The sequence below is a fragment of the Equus quagga genome, chromosome 11, assembly GCF_021613505.1.
Source record: "Equus quagga isolate Etosha38 chromosome 11, UCLA_HA_Equagga_1.0, whole genome shotgun sequence".
NCBI lineage: Eukaryota > Metazoa > Chordata > Mammalia > Perissodactyla > Equidae > Equus > Equus quagga.
In genome coordinates this window covers 11,988,984-12,015,993 of record NC_060277.1, presented here as the reverse complement: position 1 = coordinate 12,015,993, position 27,010 = coordinate 11,988,984, and the positions used below count along the sequence as shown (strand labels likewise).

At 37.0% G+C, this 27,010-nt stretch overlaps 1 protein-coding gene across 1 annotated transcript in view; it reads left to right on the top strand.

Moving 5' to 3' along the window:
* The window catches only part of NKAIN2 (sodium/potassium transporting ATPase interacting 2), a 919,670-nt gene that overhangs the window by 752,790 nt on the left and 139,870 nt on the right, over nucleotides 1-27,010 (top strand). The window lies entirely within an intron of this gene.

Genomic DNA, 27,010 nt, shown 5'->3' with positions numbered 1-27,010 from the left:
AATTTATAAGATTTCAGTAGATATTTTCTCCCCCAATGCTTCTTTCTGGCTGTGCTGCTGGTCCCGGGGAATTCTCGTCTCCATTTGCCCTATCTACTTCTTCCTAAATTTCCCTATGGTACCATCCGTCACCTTCTATTTTCTCTCACTTTTTCAAAACAATTCAGCTTTTCTAACAATTCTACTTCTAGACTATCATGGCCTTATTTTGCATGGTATTATGCTGATAAAGATTTCTCCCTCTACCAGGAGTCAGTAGGAGTTATAAATAACTCCTTTGTATTTGTGTATTTGTAAAGCATATTTGTATAATATATGCCTATGTTACATAAAACATAATATTTTACATTGTATCACTATGACAGAGAGATAAATAACACACCTTTTTCTCAAGAAGAACTTTTACTAAGGTTAAGTGCATAATTTTGTGGAATTTATAAAGTGAAGGCAACTTTATTGTATATGTCTCCATTTATTTATTGCAGATACTATATGTACAGATCTACCTATATTTTTCTTAGAACGTATGTAGATCTGCAATTGATGTGCATAGTCTTAAAATTGTTAAGAACAAATAATGCAAGTAAAATCTGCTTTTTGCTTCTTTCTTCATTTAATTACTTTCAGAATGATACTAACTCACAGTTCTTAAACAACAAAACATAACAGGTTATAGGTAGAATGGTTCCAATTAGTTCACATAAAATTCTTCTGGAATTAAAAAAAAACTATGCAAGTATGTGTTTATTAGATTAGATAACTAATATATAGATATTAGATTTTTTTCAGTGAGGAATATATATACACCTAGACACACACATATTTAAATAAATTACAATAGGCTAAGTATGCGATTCTGGTAAATACTTCCCAAATCCCTGTAACTAAAAACCACAAAGGTTTCTTCTTGTGGATTAGCAGAAAATTCTACCAATCAGTGTCACCACTGCCACTAAGGAAACAAGGCCAGTGGAGCAGCAACCATCTCAATTATCATCGGTTGCCATACCAGAGAGCAAAGATAGATGTGGAGTGTCTCCATTGGCCCAAAAGTGCTCCTCCTTGGGAGGAATAGCTCATTGCTCACAGTTCATTGTCCAGAACTAGTCACACAGCCCCACCGAATCACAAAATGGCAGGAAGATGGGGAACTGTAAATGCTTAGAGATCAGCATAAATTATTTCCACAATATTTGAATTACGTTTTTGCCTAAAGCACCGAATGATCTCTCTTGAATACGTGCAAGCTGCATGGCTGTCCTATGATGGTCACCACTAGCTCAGCCTTCATTCTGGCCTTCGTGCCTTGTCTGCTCTGCCCAGGGTCAACTGAGAGGGGATCTACTCTTCCCATGGGATAGGGAGGACCTGTCCATGGTGCTGACCCAGGCCCCGTGCCCTAGAAGGTTCACAGAGTGAGAAAGGTGTTGCTGAGATCCCGTGTTCTCAAGACTACTCAACTCACCTGAGACACTTAATAAATAATTTTTTCTACATACTTTTAAACTGTAAAACTGTTCATTTTTATTATCTTGAAATAAAGATAGGTTAGATTTGATGGGATGGAAGTAGCCATTTCAGTATTTAAAATCCATTTAAATGAAGGATTCATTCTCACATAGGAAAAGTGAAATATTTCTGGGATTTGGGGCAGATAATATGTCTTCATATATGTGTTAGACAGGGGTTTTACAGAAAATATTCCTTTGTTGGAACTCCCTTTTTTATTGCACCCACACTTTTTGGAAAACTTCCACTTATATGTCAAGGATGATATAAAGATATAGTTTATGTGCATGGATGGTTATGTGTGACTATTTCAGAGAGATATTTGAATTGATGTGTGTATGTATAAACTATATTCACAGATTTATTAAACCCCACGTAAAATTTTGTCGCATAGGTAATTTGCTAAAAAATACATTTGGACACAGAAGCATATGTTGAGGCTGTCACACCACCCAAATAAAAAATATTTTTACATAAGTAAAAACCATCTATAAAAGCAAATAGGCTAGAGTGCAAAGAAGATGGATGGAGTGTCCCTAAGAGCAGATGTGACCAATATTTCAAGCTACTGGCTCTCACTTCTGTCTACATTACCCCCAACTGAGTGGAGAAATGGTTTGAGCAAACCATCCCAGGATGTGGCATCTTTACCTCTCCCCTTGCCACCTGTTCTTCCTTTCAGGGGCATTCTTCTTTTGCAATGTCAAGGTTGGATCACCTGAGAATAAGTTAGCAACATTGTACCCCAGCCAGTTATTTGGAGAAGTTTCAACCCCCTGTCTGTCTTTGGGCTGGTATTGTCCAGCCAGCCTTGGGCTGAAGGCATCTGCTGTGCAGAAAACAAAGCAAATCTTAACTAGAGTTTCAGAATGCATACCAAAATGGGGCTTATCTTGAACAATTTGCTCCACCTAGTTGTTGGAAAATTTCCAACTACATTTTCCCATAGTCATTCCGACCACTTCTGCTGTCATTATTGAGATGAAATAGTGTCTTGAATCTCTGCTCCTCACCTTTTCATGTTGCCCAAATTATCCCCCTGACAATCCAATGTTCAGTTCAGTCCAGTCCAGTGAATACTTCCTGAGTGCTGGTCTCCTGCTGGCACCTAGAGAAACAAATGACAGGATCCCTGACCTTGAGGATGTCACAGTCAAAAATGGGGCGAGGTTCCTCAGGATACAGACCAGGTGCAAACAGGCACATTTCAGGGATGTAATAGACAGAGAATATAGTTTGTGCAGTTTAAGGCATAATGTTGGCTTCTTAGTTCTATCCTGCTTTTTGTCAAGTCAGCTAAACTCTCGCTCTTCTCATTGTTTTTACCATTCTTTGAAGCTGCCGTCTCTTCCAGGATATCTGTCTTAGATCTGCTTTCATAAACTGCTGCTCTCCCAGCTGCTGCTCTTGATTAACTCTAAATCTCTCTAGCTTTTTCTCCACCTTCACTCAGCCTTTCTTTCACAGATTCCTGACCCCTGGCACGCCTGTCACCCTATTGTTCAGTTTTGTGTCAATCACCTCCTAGCTGATTTTGAAATTAGCATTCACAAAGCCCACATTTGCATGGCACATACATAAGATATCTTCCATCTACAGCCAAAGGAAGACGAGCATAATATCCGTATAATTGGGAAGGGGGTGATTAATCACACAGCCTCCAACCAAGCAGAAAGGACTGCCAGAACCCCATAATGATGAGCCAGGTGTGAGATTTCCAGCTTTTTCCTTCTCCAGCAGCTTTTTCTTTTAGTTAGTATCAGAGATCACATTCAAAAGGAATACAGGTGTGCAGAGTTTTAATAAAACCAAAAATTTAAAAAATCCACACTTACTAAATGTGTTCACAGAAATTAAATCTTTGACTTGTTTAACAGTCCAGGGAGGACAGCAGAACAGGTTACAAACCTTTCCCACGATTTCTTAGCGAGTAAATAGGGAGGATGGACCTGATGCCCTAAGTCTTTCTCTGGTACCAAGAATAGGAAATAGGCTTCAACCTGCATGCCAGCACCAGCTCATGAGTAACAGATTCCTGAAACCCAAAAATTCGGAGTTCTTCAGTGGCAAAGAAGGTCAAGATTGAATAGCTGTGTCGGCCATGAGTGAGGGGAATGGAGGTGTGTGTGCCTTGTATTTGTTATGCACACATTATACCTCACTTCCTGTAACCAACACAATGAAAAGGGAGGCTGTTTCACAAAGGAATGTAAATAAATGAAGCTTTAAGGGAAGACATTTATTACAATGGCTGAAGTAACTTTATATTTTAGAATATATGTTAAAATTCCAAATAATTCATTGGAAAAGACCAAAAGCAATACTTAATCCCTCTTATCTCTAGCTACCTCCAGAGGACCAATATCTCTAAATTTAATATAAGGCTCTCCAACCCAAATTGCTGGGTTTTGTTATTCTTTATTTCTTTTACTTCCAACACATTTTTAAGTTCAGAGCAGATTGCCTGTTAATATTTTTAGGAGAGCAGCAGAGGATATTGGTAAAAACGTAAATAAGCTTACTAGTTCCCGCAGCTGTTAAAATTGGCTTAGAAACCATATACAAATTAGCAGGAAAGTCGTAGAAGACTTTAGAAAAGGTTCTAATACCTGGTACACTGTTAGTAGCTAAAAATAGGTTCATGGTCAAGTTCACCCTTCAATTGTGTCTATTCCCTATTCATAAAACTTTGTACTGTTTTTTCTTTTTCTTTTTATTGAGTTCGTGATAGTTTACATTGATGTGAGATTTCAGTTGTACATTATTTCTTGTCTGTCACCACCTAAGTGCTCCCCTTCACCCTCTGTGCCCACCTCCTACCTCCTTTCCCCTGGTAACCACTGAACTGTTTTCTTTGTTCATGTGTTTGTTTATATTCCACATATGAGTGAAATCATCTGGTGTTTGTCTTTCGCAGTCTGGCTTATTTCGCTAAGCAAAATTCCCTCCAGTTCCTTCTATGTTATTGCAAAGGGGATGAATTTGTCTTTTTATGGCTGAGTAGTATTCCATTGTATATATATTCCACATCTTCTTTATCCAATCATCAGTCAATGGATATCCAGTAGTGGGATAGCTGGGTCGTATGGTAGTTCCATTTTTAGTTTTTGGAGGAATCTCCGTACTGTTTTCCATAGTGGCTGCACCAGTTTGCATTCCCACCAGCAGTGCATGAGGGTTCCCTTTTCTCCACACCCTCTCCAACATTTGTTATTTTTAATCTTAGTGATTATAGCCATTTTAATAGGCATAAGGTGGTATGTTAGTGTAGTTTTGATTTGCATTTCCATGATGATTAGTAATGTTGAACATTTTTTCATGTGTTTATTGGCCATCTGTATCTCTTCTTTGGAAAAATGTCTGTTCATATCCTCTACCCATTTTTTGATTAGGTTGTTTGTTTTTTTGTTGTTCAGTTGTGTCAGTTCCTTATATATTATGGAGATTAACCCCTTGTCAGATATATGATTTGCAAATATTTTCTCCCACTTAGGGGGTTGTCTCTTTGTTTTCAGTCTAGTTTCTTTTGCCTTGCAGAAGCTCTTTAGTCTGATGAACCCCCACTTGTTTATTTTTTCGTTTGTTTCCCTTGTCTGAGAAGACATGGTATTCAAAAAGATCCAGTTTAGTTCAATGTCAAAGAGTGTACTACCTATATTATCTTCCAGGAGTTCTATATTTTCAGGACTTATCTTCAAGTCTTTGATCCATTTTGAGATTATTTTTGTGTATGGCAGGAGATAATGGTCTACTTTCATTCTTTTTCATGTGGCTGTCCAGTTTTCCCAACACCATTTATTGAAGAGACTATCTTTTCTCCATTGTATGTTCTTGGCACCTTTGTTGAAGATTAGCTGTCCGTAGATATTCAGTTTTATTTCTGGGCTTTCAGTTCTGTTCCATTGAGCTGCATGCCTGTTTTTATACCAGTACCATGCCGTTTTGATCACTATGGCTTTGCAGTACATTTTGAAGTCAGGGATTGTGATACCTCCAGCTTTGTTCTTTTTTTCTCAGGATTGCCTTAGCAATTCGGGGTCTTTGGTTGCCTGATATGAATTTTAGGATTCTTTGCTCTATTTCCATGAAGAATGTCATTGGGATTCTGATTGGGATTGCATTGAATCTGTAGATTGCTTTGGAAAGTATGGACATTTTAACTATGTTTATGCTTCCAATCCATGAGCAAGGAATCTCTTTCCATCTCTTTATGTCATTATCAATTTCTTTCAGTAATGTCTTATAGTTTTCATTGTATAAGTCCTTCACCTCCTTGGTTAAATTAATTCCTAGGTCCTTTATTCTTTTAGTTGTAATTGCAAATGGAATTGTATTCTTGAGTTCTCTTTCTGTAAGTTCATTAATTGGGGTATAGAAAAGCAACTGATTTTTGTAAGTTGATTTTGTACCCTGCAACTTTACTGTGGTTGTTAATTATTTCTATTAGTCTTCCTATGTATTCTTTGGGAGAAAACTTTGTACTTTTTAGAGTACATGGAAATTATCATTCAACAGATTATGGTAAAAATATATATTTCTTTTAAGATTGGCACCTGAGCTAAGATCTGTTTCCAATCTTCTTTTTCTTTCCTCTTCTTCTTCTCCCCAAAGCCCCTCAGTACGTGGCTGTATGTTCTAGTTGTAGGACCTTCTAGTTGTGCTATATGAGATGCCACCTCAGCATGGCCTGATGAATGGCATCATGTCCGTGCCCAGGATCTGAACCAGCAAAACCCTGGGCCATTGAAGCAGAGTGCGCAAACTTAACCACTCAGCCACAGGGCCAGCCCCATGGTAAAAATTTTTTGAAGATAAAATATATGCCTTCACATGGATGGGGTCACAGAAGTTTCCACTTATTCCCAGTTAGCGATATATATTTGCCACTTGGCTTACTAAGACTTGCCTAGGAACACCAATGGTGAAGAAATTTTCAAAACTGTGAATGCCTTTATCCCAGTTGTTTTGGGGTTGTGTTGGGAGTGAGATGACATGAGGATTTCTTTGGATGTTGCTGAGGTGTGTGGTGCATGGATGACAGTGAATGGCCTTATTATTCACGCTGCATTTTGACTCCTCCTTTAATCTGGAAACACATTCACGAAGATTTGATTGTCAAAGATTTGAGTCCTGGTTTTCAAGTAGCCTAGGACATTGCTCTTAAAGTGGTAAATAGTAAATCTAAGTTGTGAACTTGCATTGTTTTAAAGGGATGAGTGGGGCAGTGGTATGAGCTGATGACCCTCTACTGCTGCCTTCAGAAGTGACGTAGTTGCCAGCTGAATATTCTTCATCACATTTATTTGAATTGAAAAAACTGACAGATTTTTTAAGAAAAAAATGTTTGATTTATTTCACAATGAAAAATTATTTAGCCATTTAATTTATAAGTTATTGGTTTTGCCACTTTTTACAAACTAAATTAGCCAGATCTGCAGCTCCACAGTTTAATGAAAAAATATTCTCAAAGCACATGATTTTTTAAAAATTGACAAAAAATATTATGTCAACAAATAGATTGAAATTAAATAATATTTCTGTATTTCCCATACTTTTTTTTATATATATCAGATTAACTTAGGTGCCTTTAAGAGAAAGAGTTAGGAGCATAGTTAATGGTTGTTTATTATGCCTTGATAGTGTTTTGGGCATATTTTCCAGAAATTGTTTTTGCAAACTGGGCAATTTCCAATTCTTTGCTTTCATTAAAATTGAAGGAAAACCTAATAGATTTGTCAGTTGGTAGATTATTTGAAATAACTTTTATGATAGATAATTATGTAAATTGTGGCACCCAACTCAGAAGTTGCAGGAGTTGAGTGAGGTTATTATCACAAAATGTCTCTAATACTTCCCTTTTTTTTAGAGGATAAGGTTTTTCCATGCTTAAATTGAAAAATTTAAAGAAATTCTTTAAAAACCTAGAATAGAATTCATGCTGAACTCTGCTTCATTCTAGTACTAATAAGAAATGCATTTCAAATAAAATTTTATTTTGGTACCAAGCGCTTTTGATCAACATTTGTAGTAGCCTACGTTGTGTTGATCAAGTGTGTAAAATCTTAATTGTGACGATAACTCAAATAAGAATGCGTTTTTATGTTCTCAATGACGACCAAGACAAATATGTGAGATGATAGATGTGTTATTGAACTAGATGATGGGAATCCTTTCACAATGTTTGTATATCAACTCACCACAGTATATACTTCAAATATCTTACAATTTTGTCAGTTATACCTAAATAAAGCTGAAACAAACTTAAAATTTCAAAAAGAAAGAATGCATTTTTAACACAATGCCTTATGACATGGGAAAGAAAAATCAAATTTAAATTTATACCTACTTAATTTAACACATATACAAATTTGCATATCTGCATATATAATTGTTGCAGAAAATTATGATAGAATGATCAATATAAAGCTTTCAAGTAAATAAACATTAGGAGAAATTTCTGTGGAAGCAGTCACATGGAAATACAAGTTCAAAAAGAAAAGCAACTACATACAATTTATGATCATAAGAGAATAATAGTACATGTGTTTTTAAATGAAAGAAGGTGAATTTCAAATCACAGTGGTATTCAAATTTCAGCAGATATATTTAAAAGAGTAACTAATATATCTCTTTAAAATGTATTAATAATTATAATGTGTTCAAATAAACAGCCCTTTTGCAGCCATTTAAACTAATGATGAAAAATATCAAACATCAATTTCAAACGTTCACTGTTTTCAAGTGAATTTTTAAAAATTCTTTCAGGACATAGGGAGTAGAAATGCTTCAAGGCCACTACTCTGAAGCAGTGGTTCTTAATGCCAGCTCAGAAAAGAAATTACTTTCTCACTTGTTTAAAGAATTGCCATAGATGTGACCTATTTCTGGAAATTTTGTGTCCTTAAGCCTGAGGTAGGGCCTAAGTTGGTGTAATTTTCAACATTTTCACCTGAAATGTTAGTGCCTTCCCTTTCTTTTCACTACTGATCCCTCTATTGCCCTGAATTCCTCAGGAACACATGGTGTTTGGCCAGGAAGATGTATAATACCAAAATGGTCCCTCACCTCCGGTTGCTCTATCAACTCGTTTCTGGGCCTTCAGAGTCATTTCCCGTCCAGTACTGCAGGGTCAAGCCTGTCACAGAACTAGCCTGTTATCGAATACTGAATCCGTGTATGTACATTGTGTCTACTGTACCTCCACACTACAGAGTGAATTGAACTGATAACTGAGCTGGAACTGAAAACTGAGTCTTCTGATTTCTAGTCCAGTGTCCAAGACTGTACAACAGTTTTCTTCTTAGGACAAAACTGCTTGCTCCTGAGATGGAAATGGGCAGAATGACAAGCACTCGGCTTCTTTCTTGGCTCCCACGATGGTTGAATAGCTTTACTGCTTGGCTTTGAATACTATACACGCCGCCCCAACTCTAGTTCTCCTGGGTACTCAGATATGCAGACCTACTTGTCAAAAAGTAATAACCCAACAAGCAAAATAAATGTGATCCGTTCTTCTGTAATCAGAATAGTTTACTCAGATAATCACAAAAATATAAGAACCAAATCACAATTGTGAACAGGGGATTTTTCCAACGACAAAGTTTCTGAAATTGGAGAATGAAGATGGTAAATAGAATCGCGAAAGGACACTTCTTGGCACAATTGAGTGCTGTAAAACATATAAAAAAAGATCCACAAACTAATTTTAGAACCCCAACTGGACTTATCCCTGAATAGTAAGAAATATCAAGACCTATTGCTACTTCTGAAATGGGTATGTTTAATTTTGTACCTATTCTCAATTCCTCTAGACAACAACAGAGTCATTTGAACACTATATCTTCAGAGCATAACACCCCCATGCGTTACCCACAGATGTCAATCAAGCTTTGGTAAAAATAAACCCTGAAGAATCAGTTCTCATGCCCTTTATTTATTTTGCTTTAATCCTGAAAGGTGTCCTTGTAAATTGGTGACTATTTCTGTGAGCCCATGAACAAGCAGAGTGCAAGAACTTGAACAGCCTCTAAAGTCAAATTAAGTCTAAGAGTTTTTTGCCTTTAATATTCTCTGGTATTCCCTACATGCAAATTCAGAAATATAAGGTAAAATATTCACAGTTTGGGAGTAACAATCCTTAAATCTTACACCCAGCTGTATAATAAACTATTTTGTAATTATGAACTAAATGAGATAATGTTTAAGAAACTGCCTTGAAAGCAATAAAGGTGGTGGTATTATTTATTTTCTCCTTAGCTCAGTTTCTTCCACTGCTCATTGAGAATACTATTTTTTCAGGCTAACTCCTGGTGATGTGCAAAAATGAACTAAATCCTACTAAATTTACTTACTCCCCAGAAAGAACGGTGATTCTTAAGGCCAGTATGATACTATTTAGAGAACCGACACACTAGTCTACCCAGAGCCCAGTTTATCCCATGTCAACCATTATCATCAGTGTGCAACATCTGCTTCTATATGTAATATTTGAAGCTCTGGCTTGCCCCTGAAGCATAATATCATTTGACCTATGAGAATGCTTGGAGACATCATGGAATAAAAATATCAATACAGTTAAGATGGTGGTGAGGATTATAGGCTACAATAAATCATCAGTAATTGGGTTTTCTTTAATAATATGAGATTTAAGTTGAAATTGTCTACATAGAATATTATGCAATGAACCATGTGCAAACTCACTTCTTATATTGAATTTTATAATTATAAAATTATTTCAGAATGAAATAGTAAAATATATTAAATCATAAGTTATTTCAGAAAGAAAGGAATAAAATACATGTAAATATACTGAAATAGAGTATTTTTTGAAAAATATGACAAGCTGTTGGGCTTGAACAAAAGGTTACCATCTTCCTTTGTAATATATATCATTGTCTTTTAGAATGTCTTTCCAGTCATGATCAATTACTATGATAAAATTTTTTTAAGAGATAAGTCTTTGATGGCAATTTCCTCTTCAAAGGAACTTCTAAATGCAGTGATAGATAGAATCATAATAGTAAAAGGTGTTAATGTTTTCAGATAACAGCAAGGCATTCTCAAAGGAAGGATGTAAAGATGATGTATAATGACAGCTATAATATGAGGGATAATTTATTGTTTAGCATGTTATACTTGAGTGAAAAAGAATAAAAATATGGGCAAACACACTTAAACTAACTAGTGTTTACACAGTAGAAAAAGAGCCATCTGTAATATGCCTTCTGTACCTTTGCTTTACTGATCCTGTAAATAGCATTTTAAATTCTATTTGCAATCCACACATTCTTCAACACAACTGAGTATATGATTCCTAGTCTGATCATTCTCTTGCCTATTCCCATCCTGTGGCATCCTGGCCGCCTTTGTGCTCTGTTCCTGCCATTTGTTCCTCTCTGACCTCTGTCCTGCCTCTCACGCAATGTTAAATTCGTTTAAAGAGGTAACTCTGAGAGTCAAGATCACAACTTTTTACACACATATGTTTATCACTTGTAATCTTCTCCTAAGTAATTCACGATATTTTATTTTATTGTACTTAATTAAGCAGCTTTTTGTCCCATGATTAGCTTGGTTAATGCTAATTGCAAATACGGCTCCAAAGTTGAGATCTGAATTAGAGGGTATCATAGCTCCAAGGATATTTTGGGTTTCTTTATCTCTTCTTTTATTCCAAAGTGTCTGCATTGCTCTACTCTCCTTATTGATTCTCAATCTCTCCACCTTTTAAGTTTCATCAGCTTCTTATCGGCAACTTTATAAATACAGATTGTTCCTTTTACCTCTCACCATAAGTGTCTTCTAGTCACTTATCTTCACTTTTCCTACCCCTTTTCCATAACTTACTGATTTCTTCATCACAGAATTATGGGTAGATTCTCCCTCTTTTTTGAATTTCTCAATCTTACAAATAATTTTTGTTGTAATTTCACGCCATCCTATTAGTCACATGCCATGTTTCATTTGATTTCAACTAATATACTATGTATGTTACAATGTAAACCAATTTTAAGTGAAATTATACCACGAGGTACAGAAAAGTTCCATGTCAGAGATTCAATAGATGTTCATACATTCATTTTCACCAATGTATTTATTTCACAAATTTAGGAAATTCTGTGTTGCTTGCAAATTAAAATATTAAAGACAAGTTATCAAAGGAAGCTGGATACTAAAAAGATAGTAAAGGACTGGCCAAAACTAGATGAGAAAATGTGTTTGGCCACTCTTTTATTGTCCTTTAACGGTCAGTCTGGGATCTGAATTGGAATGACATAGCCAGGAAGTGCCCACATTTCCTTTGTTTCAAATTTATGGTCTAAAACCTTCGGAGTTGCTGTGGTACTTAATGAGGGACTGAGTTGGAGGAACCATACTCCAGAAGTGGAATGGATTCATCTACTAGCAAAATATTGTAGCTATATAATAGGATCCCCATGACAACTTATTGCCAGGATAGCATGTGTAGTAATGGGTCATAATTGCTATCTTCTAATACATTCAGGAGCTTCATCAGAGACTGGATTTAGGGTGACCAATGGTTCTGAGCAAATCCAGATGATTGGTCATCCCGCATGTTCTCGAATTTCTATTCCTTTCCCAGTGGTCGTAACTGAGCTCTATGCAAAATGCACCTTTCCTTCAGTTATTAACCCTGCACACATATTTCATTTATATGGAATTGACACATAGACTCACACCCATAGAGAAAGATAATTTCCTTTTCTCATTTCAATTCGTCACCTGTTGGGCTCTGTATTGCAGGCCAAAGAGCTCTCCCCTGACATACTGCGCCTGGGAGAGAGGCCAAACTGAAATGACACAAAGCCAAGCTAATCATTCAATTAAAAAATACAGTCCGTAATTCAGTGAAGTCTGTTAGACACCATGCCTTACCAGTGGGTAGAAGTTTGAGGTTTTTAAGTGGTAGTTTAAGGTTGTGCAGATTCAATCTAAAGATTCAAATTTAAAAGGATTTTATTCCTCCGTACTTTCAACTGCTTGGAGCGAAAAACAGCTTTGCATTCATTCAGTCACTAAGCAAATATTTGCTGAATGCCTCCCCCTAGTCTCATAGAGCTTAAATTCTTACCAGGAGGGATTAATGAATATATATAGTATGCCCCATACAAGTGCTCTCCTGAAGAGTAAAGCAGGGTAGGATAAAAGAGAGCTGCCAGAGGTGGCCAGGGAAGGACACTCTGGTAGGTGATTTTTGAGCCAAGTTCTGAGGGCCGTGAGAGCTGGGCCACGTAGATATTTGGGAGAAGAACATTCCAGGTAAGAGAAAAGTAAAGAGAGTGATCTCTGCTCATGAGAGTGTATCTGGAGCTCTGACCATGTGTAACCTAGTCGCCAACCTACAGTCAGTAAAGCCCGGTCACCATCCTCAAAAGTAGGTTGGCTTATCTGTATCTCTCTTTTTTCCTCTCTCTGCCTTCAGTCTATTTAAATTTTTCTTTTTCTTTAAAATGCTCAACACTTTTCCTTCAGAATCTGGTCATTCTCCCACTTTCTATTTCCCACATTTGCATCGGCCTTAGATTGATTGATTGATTGATTGATTGATTTTTGGTGAGGAAGATTGTCCCTAAGCTAACATCTGTGGCAATCTTCCTCTGTTTTGTATATGGGATGCCACCACAGCATGGCTTGATGAGCAGTGTGTAGGTCCATGCCTGGGATCTGAACCCATGAACCCTGGGCTGCCAAAGCAGCGCATGAACTTAACCACTATACCACCGGGTCAGCCCTCTTAGATTTATTTTTTAAACTCTTTTTACACTCCATGTCTTCTTCCATTTATCTGTCTCTGTCTGCCTGACAATCCTGACGGTGATCTTATTACGCCCCCACTCAAGTATTCACCCTCTATCCTTCTCTCCATCACTGTCATGATAAACAATATCATCCCTGTTTCTGAAGGTTGGAATCATGACATCATCTTCACTCTTCTGGTGCTCTCTCTCCTCCCATAGTAATAATTCAAATGCATTTCCCTCACTAAATTTTAGAGTAACATTAGTTATTTGCTTGTTAGAAGTCAATATTTTTCAAGGTTTTTCTGGAAAATCCCTCTTAGTATTCCATTTTACTTATTCATCTATTAGATTGTAAAATCCATTCATCACAATTCCCTTAATGTTAAGTAAGATTTTACAGTAAACGATGCTTGCCAAAGATTGATTGGCATGACTCATTATCATCAGTGATCCCTCTGTACCAATGAATTTATATAAACCTTGAAATTTGGGGGAGGAAGGGGTTTTTTAAAGGTTCATCAATCAGACAAGTCTAGAATAGTATTCATGAAAATCTAAATCATGTGTGATTATTTTAACTATAGTATATAAAATATTTTTGCATATGTTACTGTGTTGTGTTCAACAACTCTGTGAGGTAAACAGTATTAACTCTGAGAGTCCTGCCAGTGTGGCTGAAAAAAGTATTTGACCATTTAAGTTATAAATAAAAAAATCATTGAAAGCTCTATTTAAATATATCTGCATGAACATTTACCTGAGATTAACCTCCACTTTTATTTTTTTCTGATCCGTTAGCGATTCTTTTTCCCTTTAAACCCCCTATGCTTATGGATGTTAATCTCCAGGGAAGCACAATGATTCCCCGACAAAGGTGGTTTGTTGCTTGGCTCTGCTTCGCTGAAACCCAGTCCGAGTTCTGATGACAGATAGTCTGCTTGTCAGCTTTGCTTCAAGAATCCAAAGAAAATGGAACTTATTGGGCGCTGAGGCTGGAGCGCTACCTGGGCCTCTTATTCGGGCCCTTTCATGCTAGGTTTGGCAGAGGTCTCCATCTTTCATCATTGGGTTCACTGACAGAAAAAGAAGAGAGCTGGAGCACTTCTAGGTACCACTCTGCAGACTGCTATCTTGAAAATAAATAAGCAATATATTTTTAGGGCACCACCTGCAGCAAGCAGCTGTACCAAACAGAGCAGAACCACGAAGGATGTGATTTGTTCCATTGAACATGAAGTCTTGAGGTCTGAGAAGAGAGGGAGCAGAAGGTTCTATGTATACAACCCGCACATCTGCAATTTAAGCTGAAGCTGATTTTCGTTCTTTTTTAGATTGGAATTGAGGTATCATTATATCTCTCCTCCTTTCCCACCCTGCAACCTCTGGTTGAAAACAATTCTATTATTGGGGTTATGACTGTTAACTGAGAAAATCATTTTTCTTTGCCAGTAAACTTCCTCTTCCATTCAAGGGCAATTTTCTCTCATAGCAACCTATACTTAAATGCTAACATCTGCTATATCTAAGCCGTGTATAAAATGGTGTCTGGCATTTTCATGATGCCAATGACATGATTAGAGAAACACATACACTTGGCTTACATAGAATTTTCTTCTTATCTTATGGCTTTCATCTATTTCAGTCCTTCTTCAGGATCTGTCTGCTTCTCTAAATGTGCCGCAGAAGTCCAAAATACTCTGAAAGCTGAACTTTTAGCTTTTATTCTGATTGACAGTCAGTTCTTTCATTAACTCCTACCTTTCCAGGCATTAAAGCTGGATCATGCACCATGATAAAATTCCATCATATCTGCTTTGTCTGAGTGCCCAGAATTTTGAAGCTGATGCAAGGGATATTTTAAGTACTTGCTGTTTTCCTAGATTTAAAAATCTCCTCATTCTCTTAATAGCTATTGATTCTGACCTCACAAACCAAAGTCACCATTTCATTTTGAGTTCTTCTAGGTGAGCTGGGATAAATATAATCAAATTATAGATGACTCTGGATGCAATCCAGATGCTTACAAATTGAGGTCATTTTAAGTACAGAGAGGGACAGTTACCTTTAATATTAGATTGGCCACCAAGAACTAGACAATATTTTGCTTTCTCCTGACAATGAACATACTTGAAAAAGTGAGAGGAAACTGGTCTAAATATGTAAGGGGTGAACAAGAATGCCATTCTTAACTCCTCTACCACTGACTAGATTCTTAGCCTGAAGGAGAAAAGTCCACTGACCATCTTTTCGTGCCTCATTAACACTCTTTGGTGAGGCTTGTAGATATTGCTGTAAGACTCAGAGAGGTGATATGAAGGACTTTCAAATCTTGAGCAGTGATGCATGCCTCCAGCGAATAGAGGAAATCAAATCCTGTGAGCCAGGAAACTAAATTTCCTCCCTTATCTTCGCCTTCATCATTACGATGATGATTTTCAAGAATATTGGGTACAAAATAAATTCCTGCCAGAGTAGTCTCCAGGAATGTTGAATGTGAGCATTGTTCCATCTCTTTCACCTTTCTAACATATGAAAGGGAATTTTTTGGAAAAACAAACCCTGGACTGGGTTTTGCTAAATTATGTCTGCTTCTGAATCCTTGTCAATCAATCAGATTTCTATTTTATGACTGTGGGACAGTGCTTGTAACATTATGTCATTGAAACTATGGAAGGAATGGGAATATCCCAAGAACAAGAGGACCTTTAGTTGAAGTGTCTTTATTTTCTGCAAGTCAGTTAGATGAACTTTAACGAGTAATTATACCAAATATTCTTCAGGGCTCTCCGGGGAATGTTAAAAGAAAAGAGAAACAGTAAGTCTTTGACCATGAGCCTTACTGAGTGTGGAATGAGGGAGAGGACTGAGTGAGGTAGGTGTAACTGGATATTGAATAAGGTAAAAAAAAATATGTATATGGATGGCAAAGGAGAGGAGTCGCCATTTCAGATGATTGAAACTGTGTGTGAACGGCACAGAGACAGACATTAGGCATCTTCTCTAAGCCTCAGTGTCCTCATCCACAACAGGCATAGCAAGAGTGTCTACGTCATTGGGTTTTTTTTAATTATTATAGTAAAAAACACATAACATGAAACCTACCCTCTTAAAAAAATTTTAATTGTACAAATACAGTATTGTTAACTGTATGTACATGGTTGTATAGCAGGCCTCTAGAAGTGTTTCATTTTGCTTGACTGAAATTCTATCCCTGCTGGACAGCAACTCCCAGTTCCCGCCTCCTCCCAGCTCCTGGCAGCACCACTCTGCTTTCTGCTTCTGTAGGTTTGACAGTTTTAAATACCTCATATAAGTGAAATCAGGCAGTATTTGTCTTTCTGTGACTTGCTTATTTCACTTAGCATGATGTCTCAAAGTTTATTCGTGTTGTCACATATGACAGGATTTTCTCCTCTTTTAAGGCTGAATAATTCCACTGTATGTATATCCCACATTTTCTTTATCCATACGTTCATCAATGAATATTTAGGTTGTGTCCACCTGTCAGCTGTTGTGAACACAGAATGACAGATAACTCTTTGAGATCCTGTTTTAAATTCTTTTGGATAAATACCCAAAGTGAGATTTCTGGATCATATGGGGTTGATTCTATTTTTAATTTTTTTGAGAAACTTCCATAGTATTTTCCATTATGGCTGCACCATTTCACCTTTTCAACAACAGTGAACAAGTGTTCCAATTTATTGTCTTTTTTGTTTTTTAATAATTGTTGTGAGGTGATCCCAACAGTTGTGAGGTGATATCTCATTTTGGTTTTGATTTAAATTTCCCTATGATTACAGACATTGAGCATTTTTTCATATACCTGTTGACCATTTGTATGTCTTCTTTGAAGAAATGTTTATTCAAATATTTTACCTTTTTCTTTTTTGGGGAGGAAAATTGGCTTTGAGCTAACATTTGTGCCATCTTCCTCTATTGTATGTGGGATGCCACTACAGCATGGCTTGATGAACAATGTATAGGCCCATGCCCAGGATTCAAAACTGTGAACCCTGGGCCACTGAAGAGGAGCACACAAAGTTAACCACTACTCCACCAGGCAGGCCCAATATTTTACCTTTTTTTCATTGGATTATTAGTATGTTTTGCTATTGAATTATAGGTGTTCCTTAAATATTTTAGAGATTAACCCCTTATCAAATATATGGCTTAAAAATATTTTCTTCCATTCTGTATGTTGCTTTTTTACTCTGTAGATTGTTTCCTTTGCTGTGCAGAAGCTTTTTAGTTTAATGTAGACCCACTTGTCTCTTTTGCTTTTTTGTCTATGCTGTCAGTGTCATTTCCAAGAAATTGTTGCCACGACCAATGTTTCAAAGCATTTCCCCTGTGTTTTCTTCTACGAGTTTTATAGTTTCAGGTCTTATGTTTAAGTCTCTAATCCATTTTGAGTTGATTTTTGTGTATAGTCTAAGAAGTGAGTCCTATTTCATTCTTTTGCATGTGGATATCCAGTTTTGCCAACATCATTTGTTGAAGAGACTATCCTTTCCCCATTATGTATTCTTGACACCCTAATTGAAGATCAGTTCATTGTATATGCATCAATTTATTTCTGGATTCTCTACTCTGTTTCATTGTTTTATATGTCTGTCCTTATGCCAGTATCACACTGTTTTGATTATTGTAGCTTTGTAATATGTTAGGAAGTCAGGAAGTGTGAGGCCTCCAGCTTTCTCTTCTTTCTCAAGATTGCTTTGGCTATTCAGGGTCTTTTGTGGCTCCATACAGCTTTTAGAGTGTTTTTTCTATTTCTGCAAAAAATACCAGAGTCATGGGCCGCATGATGACCTTTTGGTCAACGACAGACCACACATATGACAGTGGTCCCATAAGATTAGTACCACACAGCCTAGATGTGTAGCAGGCTATACCATCTAGGTTTGTGTAAGTATACTCTAGGATGTTTGTGCAATGACAAAAATCACCTAATAACACATTTCTCAGAATGTATCCCTGTCGTTAAGTGACCCGTAACTCTATCAGGATTTTGATAGGGATTGCACTGAATCTGTAGATTACTTCGGGTACTATGGACATTTTAACAATAAGTCTTTCGGTTTAAAACACAGGATGTCTTTCCTTTTATTTGTGTCTTTTTAAATTTCTTTCAACAATGTTTGTCGTTTCCAGTATACAACACTTTTGCCTCATGCATTGAGTTTATTCTTAAGTATTTTATTCTTTTTCATAGTATTTTAAATGGGATTTTCTTTTCTTTTAAGTATTTCATGGCAGACAGATCTGCACTGGTGGTCTCTTCTCCCACTTTGTCTGCTTTGGGCTTCCTCACCTGCCTCAGTGAGCCACTTTGGTCTGCTCAGTGGCCACTGCCATCCCCAGATTTGGAATTGTTTTCTTAATTTCCTTTTCAGATAATTCACTGTTAGTGTATAGAAAAGCAAATGATTTTTGTATGTCTATTTTGTATCTTTTAATTTTGCTGAATGCATTTATTAGTTATGACAGTATTTTTGTAGAATCTTTAGAATTTTCTACACATAAGAACATATTCGTCTGTGAGCAGAGATAATTCTACTTCTTCTTTTCTTATTTGGATGCCTTTTATTTCTTGTTCTTAGCTAATTGCTGTAGCTGGAACTTCCAGTACTATGTTGAATAGAAATGGCAAGAGTGGGCTTCCTTGCCTTGTTCCTGGTCTTTGAGGTAAACCTTTCAGTTTTTCACCATTGAATATGATGTTAGCTGTGGGCTTTTCAAAACTGGCCTTTATTACGTTGGGATAATTTCCTTCTATTCCTAGTTTGTTGAATGTTTTTATCACAAAAGTGTGTTGAATTCTGTCACATGTTTTTTCTGCATCTATTGAGATGATCATATGATTTTTGTCCTTCATTCTGTTATTGTGTTGTATAACGTTGTTGATTTTCACGTTGAACCATCCTTGTATCCCACTTGGTCAAGGTGTATGATACTTTTCATGTGTTGTTGAATTCAGTTTGCTAGTGTTTTGTTGAGGACTTTTGCATATGTTCCTCTGGGATATTGGCCTGTAGTTTTCTTTTCTTATAGTGTCTTTGTCTGACTTTGTATCATGGATTAAATGTTTATGTCCCTCCAGCACCAAATTTGATGTGTTGAAATCCTAACCCCCAATGTAATAGTATTTGGAGATGGTACCTTTGGGAGGTGGTTAGGTCATAAAGGTGGAACCCTCATGACTTGGATTAGTGCCTTTATAAAAGAGACATCAGAGGGGCCAGCCCAGTGGTGTAGTGGTTAAATTAGTGCGCTCCACTTTGGTAGAACCCCGGGGTTCACCAGTTCAGATCCCAGGTGTGGACCTATGCACCACTTATTAAGCCATGTGCTGTGGCAGTCATTCCACATAGAAATTAGAGGAAGATGGGCACAGACGTTAGCTCAGGGCCAATATTCCTCATCAAAAAGAGGACTATTTGCAGTGGATGTTAGCTCAGGGCTAATCTTCCTCAAAAACAGAAAAAAAGAGACACCAGAGAGCTCTTTTAGCCTGTCTGCCATATGAGGACTCAGAGAAGTCAGCAATTTGCAAACAAGAAACAGGCCCTCACCAGACGCCAAATCTGTGGGCACCTTGATTTTGGATTTCCAGCCTCCAGAACTATGTAAATTTCTGTCGTTTGTAAGCCACACATCAATGGCATTTTGTTATAGCAGCATGAACTGACTAAGACAGAAATTGCTACTGAAAAGTGGGTGCTGCTGTAACAAATATCTGAAAATGTAGAAGTGGCTTTGGAACTGGGCAATGGGTAGAGGCTGGAAGAGTTTTGAGGTACATGCTGGAAAAAAACCTAAATAACCATGAACAGAATTTTAAAGGCATTTTGGAAGTACGTAACTCTTTACTTTCAGAGATTTTTAATATTTGCCTCAGGATGAATTGTTCCTTAAGTCTCAGCCATATCTGATTTATTTGATTTTTAGATAAGACTTTAAGCTTTAGACTGTAGAGTTGATGCTGGAATGAATAAAAACTTTTATGGCTGGGGATAGAATGAATGTATTTTTCACATGGGAAAGACACGAATTTTGAGGAACCAGAGTGGCATGTTATGGACTGAATGTTTGTGTCCCCCCAAAATTGGTATATTGAAATATTACCCCCCAATGTGTTGTTATTAGGAGACAGGGTCATTGGGATGTGATTAGGTCCTGAGGGTGAAGCCCTCGTGAATGAAACTAGTGCCCTTATAAAAGAGACAGCAGAGAGCTCTCTCACCCTCTCTGTCATTGAGGACATAGGGAGCGGTCAGCAATCTGCACCCAGCAAGTGCGCTCTCACCAGACACTAAATCTTCTGATGTATTGACCTGGTACTTCTAACCTCCAGAACTGTGAGAAATACATTTCTGTTGCTTGTAAGCCACTCAACCTGTTGTATTCATTTATAACCACCCAAAGTGTTTAAGACACTTTGGTGTCACGATAATTATGACCTCATAAACTGCATTTAGAAGTGCTCTCTCTTCTTCAATTTTTTGGAAGATTAGAGAAGGATTGGCATTCTTCTTTAAATGTATGATAGAATTCTCCAGTGAAGCCATCTGGTCCTGGGCTCTCCTTTGTTGGGAGGTTTTTGATTAATGACTCAATCATCTTAACAGTTATATGTCTGTTAAGATTTTCTGTCTCTTCATGATTCAACCTGGGTAGGCTGTATGTTTCTAGGAATTAATCCATTTCTTCAAGGTTGTATAATTTTTTGGCATATAATTTTTTTTCCTGAGGAAGATTAGCCCCTGAGCTAACATCTGCCGCCAATCCTCCTCTTTTTGCAGAGGAAGACTGGCCCAAGCTAACATCCATGCCCATCTTCCTCTACTTTATGTAGGATGCCTGCCACAGTATGGCTTGACAAGTGGTGCCTAGGTCCGTACCCAGTATCCAAACCGGCAAACCCTGGGCTACCGAAGGAGAACATGTGAACTTAACCACTGTGCACCAGGCCGACCCCCTATAATTTTTCATAATAGTGTCATGATCTTTTTTATTTCTGTGGCATCGGTTGTAGTGTCTCCTCTTTCATTTCTGATTTTATTTGAGCACTATCTTTTCTTCTTGGTTAGTTGAACTAAAATGAGCTAAAATTTTGTTGTTTTTAAAAATCCAGCTCTTAGTTTTATTGATTTTTTCTCTTATTTTTCTGTCTATTATTTTGTTTATTTCTGCTCTAATCTTTATTATTTCTTTCCTATACTAAGTTTTGGCTTAGTTTATTCTTTTTTTCCTAGTTTCTTAAGGTGTAAGTTAGGTTGTTTAGTTGAGATCTTTCTTCTCTTTTTTTAAGGAAGATTAGCCCTGTGCTAACATCTGCTGCCAATCCTCCTCTTTTTGCTGTGGAAGACTGGCCCTGTGCTAACATCTGTGCCCATCTTCCTCTACTTTATATGTGGGACACCTGCCATAGCATGGCTTGCTAAGCAGTGCCCTGTCTGCACCCAGGATCCAAACCGGTGAACCCCAGGCCACCAAAGCAGAACATGTGAACTTAACTGCTGCACCACTGGGCCAGGCTTCAGATCTTGCTTCTCTTTTAATGTGGACCTTTACTTCTATAAACTTTCCTCTAAGTATTGCTTTTGCTGCATCCCATATGTTTTGGTGTATTGTGGTTTTATTTTCATTTGTCTCAACGTATTTTCTAATTTCCCTTTAGATTTCTTCTTTGACACATTAGTCATTCAAGAATATGTTGTTTAATTTCCACATGTTGCCAATTTTCCAGTTTTACTTCTGCTGTTGAATTCTAATTTCATTCCATTGTGGGCAGAAAAGACACTTCATATGACATAAGTCTTCCTAAATTTGTTAAGACTTGTTTTGTGACCGAACATGTGATCTATCCTGGAGATTACACGTGCACTTGAGAACAATGAGCATTCTGCTGCTCTCTGATGGAATATTTTGTATATGTCTGTTAGAACCATTTGGTCTATAGCATTGTTGAAGTTCTCTGTTTCCTTATTACTCTTGTGTTGTTGAATTGGTATGTCTCTGAAGGGAAGGACGGTCTGGGGCTTCCTATTCCACCATCTTGCTGACATCTCTGACATCACCTGACAACCCTACCTCTTTTGTGTGTAAGAATAAAATAAGATAATGAATGTTTTAAAAACATCTCCATTTCCTTCACAGAATATGTATTCAGTAAAAATTAGCTATTATTGTTGTTGTCATTATTAATGTGTGAAAAGAAGCAGACAGGGTTATTTGGAAAAAGCAAAAATAGTGACCATTAGGGATTTTCACAAGGGAGTTAAAAAATTCGAGGGTGTCATTTGATAAAGGAATCTGAAAGTTAGGCAAAATGCTTAGATGTGATTTTAAAGATGAGAGAAATTGCTGTAAGCTCCTGAACAGATAAGGAGACAAGAGATATCTTTGTTTATTCATTATCCTGAGCCACCAAATTTTTTATCATTCTCTTACTTACCTACCTTATTTTCTATTAAGTGATAATAGTTAATTTTTTCCTCTATTATACTAAAGATTCCTCCATAATATTCCAGTTATAAAATGACCTAAGTAAAACCCAAAACTCAATGACTATTCGAATATGGGACTTTAAAAAAGGAAAAATTAGTGATAGCATTCACCATTTATAGAATGTTTCTCCTTAAAGAAAGTTTATCACAGACCTTCCAAGACGTGTTGATTCCTTCAAATTTCCAAAAGGAGAGGCAAACAGATGTTATCCTGGTTGCTGGTGACTTGGCCAGAGTCAAAGACAGAATCAGTGTATGTCTGAGAGTGGAATTTCCATTTAGTTAATGGTGAATAATTAGCTTGAAACCTGGTTGCGAGCCTTTTCAAAGTAGAGCACTCAGGTATGAAAAGTTTACATCAGAGCCAATCACACTTTCTAGTCCACACGGTATACTGGCACGGATGCCAACGTGCCCACAAGCGGGTACCAAATTCTTAGATTTTACTTCTCAGGGGTACTTGGCACTCAGATGACTCTCCTTGAAAGACCACACAAATTGAAATATGTTTATAAATTCAAATACTGAATACATACATACAAAACATCATCCACACAGGTAGGCAAAGGAAGTACAAGACAGCCCAGGATTTGGCATATTTGTTTTTTCTTGTTTTTACTTCATACTTCCACAGGAAGAAATAAGGAGTTTTATAGAACACATAATACTCTGCAATACTCTGCAAATAATGCTTGTGCTGAATTAGGACTGAAAGCAAATTTCAAAGTGATCGTCCTCTCCCTTAGAAGTGCAGTAAGACGTTTTACCTAACTTCAATTATAAAATAGTAATAAAATAAAATAAGAAAAGAAACTGACAAATGGGTATATTTAAGATATACTTTCATTTCATACTTAAAAAAAAAGTAAGCCAAAATATGCAGCTAGATAGCAATATAAGACAAATGATTCCAGTTAATCTCATTCTAAACACTACTCTAAAGCATCAAAAACTGGAACAGACCATAGAGATCATTTAGTGTAATTTCTTTTTTTCGGGGATGAGAACACTGAGTCATACAGCTGAGAGGTTCCAGGGTTGGGACTACAAGCATGGTCTTCTGTGCCACAAGACACATTCCTTCCATTCTTACTTTGAAATTCCAAAGGTTATTTCCTTAGTCAACAATTTCTTTTATCTTTCATATAGAAAAAATATCTTTTGAAAAATTTTATGACTTCTGTTTATAAAACCAAAGAGTTGAAAACCATGTTGACTATAGGAGAAAAGAGAAGATGAACACAAATTGCTTTCAGAAGCTTCCTTCAGGTCTCTTTCCCCTCCTTGGGAGGTGCCGCTGAGCCCTTCCCTCTCCTAAACCCAGATGTTCATTCTGCTTCCTGCTCTCCTTCCAGATGAAATGGTGGATAGAGCATCTTTATATCGCTTAAACCTAGCTACTACTTAGAATTGATTAGTACTTAATAAATATTTATTTTAAGATACAGAATACTATCAGCCAGCTATGACATCGGGAACATACGCTAGCCAACTTCTCACAGGGGTAAAAAATTTGCAAATCAATATAGGATTCTAGAATGAAGAAAATTCTTTAGAAGTCAGAAGAATGAATTTTGATAGTAGAATTGAGTTACCATGGCAGGAAATAAGGATGTTGCTTCTGGCTGGAGAATGTTTTCAAGGCATTCTTTAATCATTCCCTGTGGCTGACTACCTTTTTCTCACAATTGGAAACACTACTCAACAACAATAATATTCACCATTATTATCACCACCTTCGACTGAAATTTCATGATGCCAGATACTTCCCAAATCCCTTTTCATTAAATACTTCATTTATTAAAATGAGGATAATAGTGGGACTGACTTTACAAGATTATTGTGAAGTTCAAATTACTTAATACCTGTAAAGGGCATTAAATAGTTCTTGGCTAATAGAAAGCATCCAGTAAACGTAGCTGCTCTAGGTACTATTATATCCCTCTATCTTTCCCTTTCTACCAAGGCTCTCTTCTCCAAGCTAACTGCCCTTCAGTTTATCCATTATCCCTGAGGGGATGTGGTTTTGGGCCTTCATGACTATGGAGTCTTATCCCTGTAGAGTCAGCAATTTAACATTAGCAGCCTTGTCCAAAAACAAACCCAGCTCAGCAAATGTTGTCCAACTAACTGGTTTGTAATCTGCCATCTTGAAAAGGCCACTCTGCTCTGAGCTAGACAATACTTTCATTATTTAATTGGAAATTGATGGACATTTCATTGCACCAAGAACAGAGACTGGCAGAAGAGTTCAACACATTTGATGATTAGTTTTTTACCCAAACAACTTTCACATCTCAGGCTGAAGTTGGGAATCTCCAGCGGGTTGAGGGATTTGCTCCTGTATCCCAGAGGTGGCATTGTTCACTCTGGCTGGAAGCAGAAGGAAGATCATGTTCTCAAACCCCTGTCTCAGAGTGTTGCCCAGGCTCCAGTCCAGCCAAAGGGAAGTCTATCCCGCCCTTTTGTATCCTCTGTCTGGGGTAAGATTGCGGGCCCATGAGGCATTTTGATTACAAATTTCACCCATGATGAAATTCTATTTCACTTTTATTTTGCTTTTTTATTTTGTAATCAAAGAGTGAGTCTTTAAATGATAAGAACACATGTTGAGGGAGATTAAATAAAGGGGTCTCCAACTGGAGCTGTGTGTATCAGTCATTTATTACCAGTATATAGGGATCCTATGAAGAGTTCAGCAAGATTTGATTACCCTTATTAAAAACATTGGTCATTCTTCAGGTCCTTTCAGAAGGAAAAAGTTTTTTCCACATCTGGTGCCAACTTCACATCAGGCCCGCTTTGGAGATTTTTACCCAAACAATAGGCCAGCACTTGGCAGTTTTCTTTCCCAAGCTCTGGGCACATCCACCACTCACCACCACAATCTTTTTCCATTCGTCATTTCCTGTTACCACCCACCCTGTTGTGCAGCTGGCTGATGCCTCTGAATGCTGACAGGTCAATTAGGAAATGATTAAAACCAAGACAAATGCTAATGTAGCTCTCGTCCTCTCAAGGGCCTTAAAAGCTCAGAAATGTTAGACTTTTAAATTTCTTGGCAGTCTACAGGTGTGCATCGTTATCTTGTTTCAATCTGTGTTTCTTTGATTACTAGGAAAGATAAGGATCTTTTCGTATGCTTTGTAGAAATTTACATTTCTGTTAACTCGCTAGTCATACCTTTGTTCATTTTCCAGTTGGTTTGTTTACTTTTTGTGTGTGCAAGGGTGTGAGGAAGATCGGCCCTGAGCTAACATCTGTTGCCAATCTTCTTTTTTTGCTTGAGGAAGATTGTCACTGAGCTAACATCTGTGCCAATCTTCCTCTACTTGGTGTGAGATGCCACCACAGCATGACTTGACGACCAATGCTACGTCCGTGCCCTGGATCCCAACTTGTGAACCCCAGGCCTCCAAAAGGGAGCATGCCAACTTAATTGCTATGCCACTGGGCTGGCCCTATGTTTACTTTTTTAATATTTATTTGTTAGTTTTAAATACATATTCTGAAAACTCATCTTTTTGAGGTTATTATTCCAGTTTTTCTCTTGTCTTTTAGCCTTGTTATGTTGTCTTCCATTGTGCAAAATATTTTCTCTTGATGTAGTCAAATTTATCAAACATATCCATTAAGGCATGTGATTTTTAAGTCTTATTTAAGGAATATTTTACCACCTAGATATCTAAAAAATACACTCATATTTGTCCTAAAACAAACGTTCTAAATATTTGCTTGTCACATTTACATCTTTAATTTATCTCGAATTTACTTTTTTTATTAGTATGATATTTGAACAATACCTAATTGATTTTTCTCCTGTAAGACTAGACATCGTTTAGTGAAAAATCTTTTATTTCTCAACTGATTGGTAATTCTATTTCTGTAATAAACCATATTTACCTGTATGCTTGGGTTTGTTTCCAGGCTCTCTCCTCTGTTCCACCTATCTGTTTAGCCATCCCTGTACTTATGACTAAATCCTTTAATTACGATAGCCTTTGAATATATTTTGATATCTGATAGAGGAAGTCCTCATTTCTTGTTTTTTTCTTCCAGATCATTTGCCTCTTCATAGGCTTTCATGCCTCTGTATGAATTTGAAATTAGTGCATCAAGTTCTGTGAAAATCACGTTGGAAGTTTCACTAAATATACAGATTGATTAGAGGATAAATAACATCTTACAATGTTGAGTAGAAAAGAATTTGTGTCATTATATAAT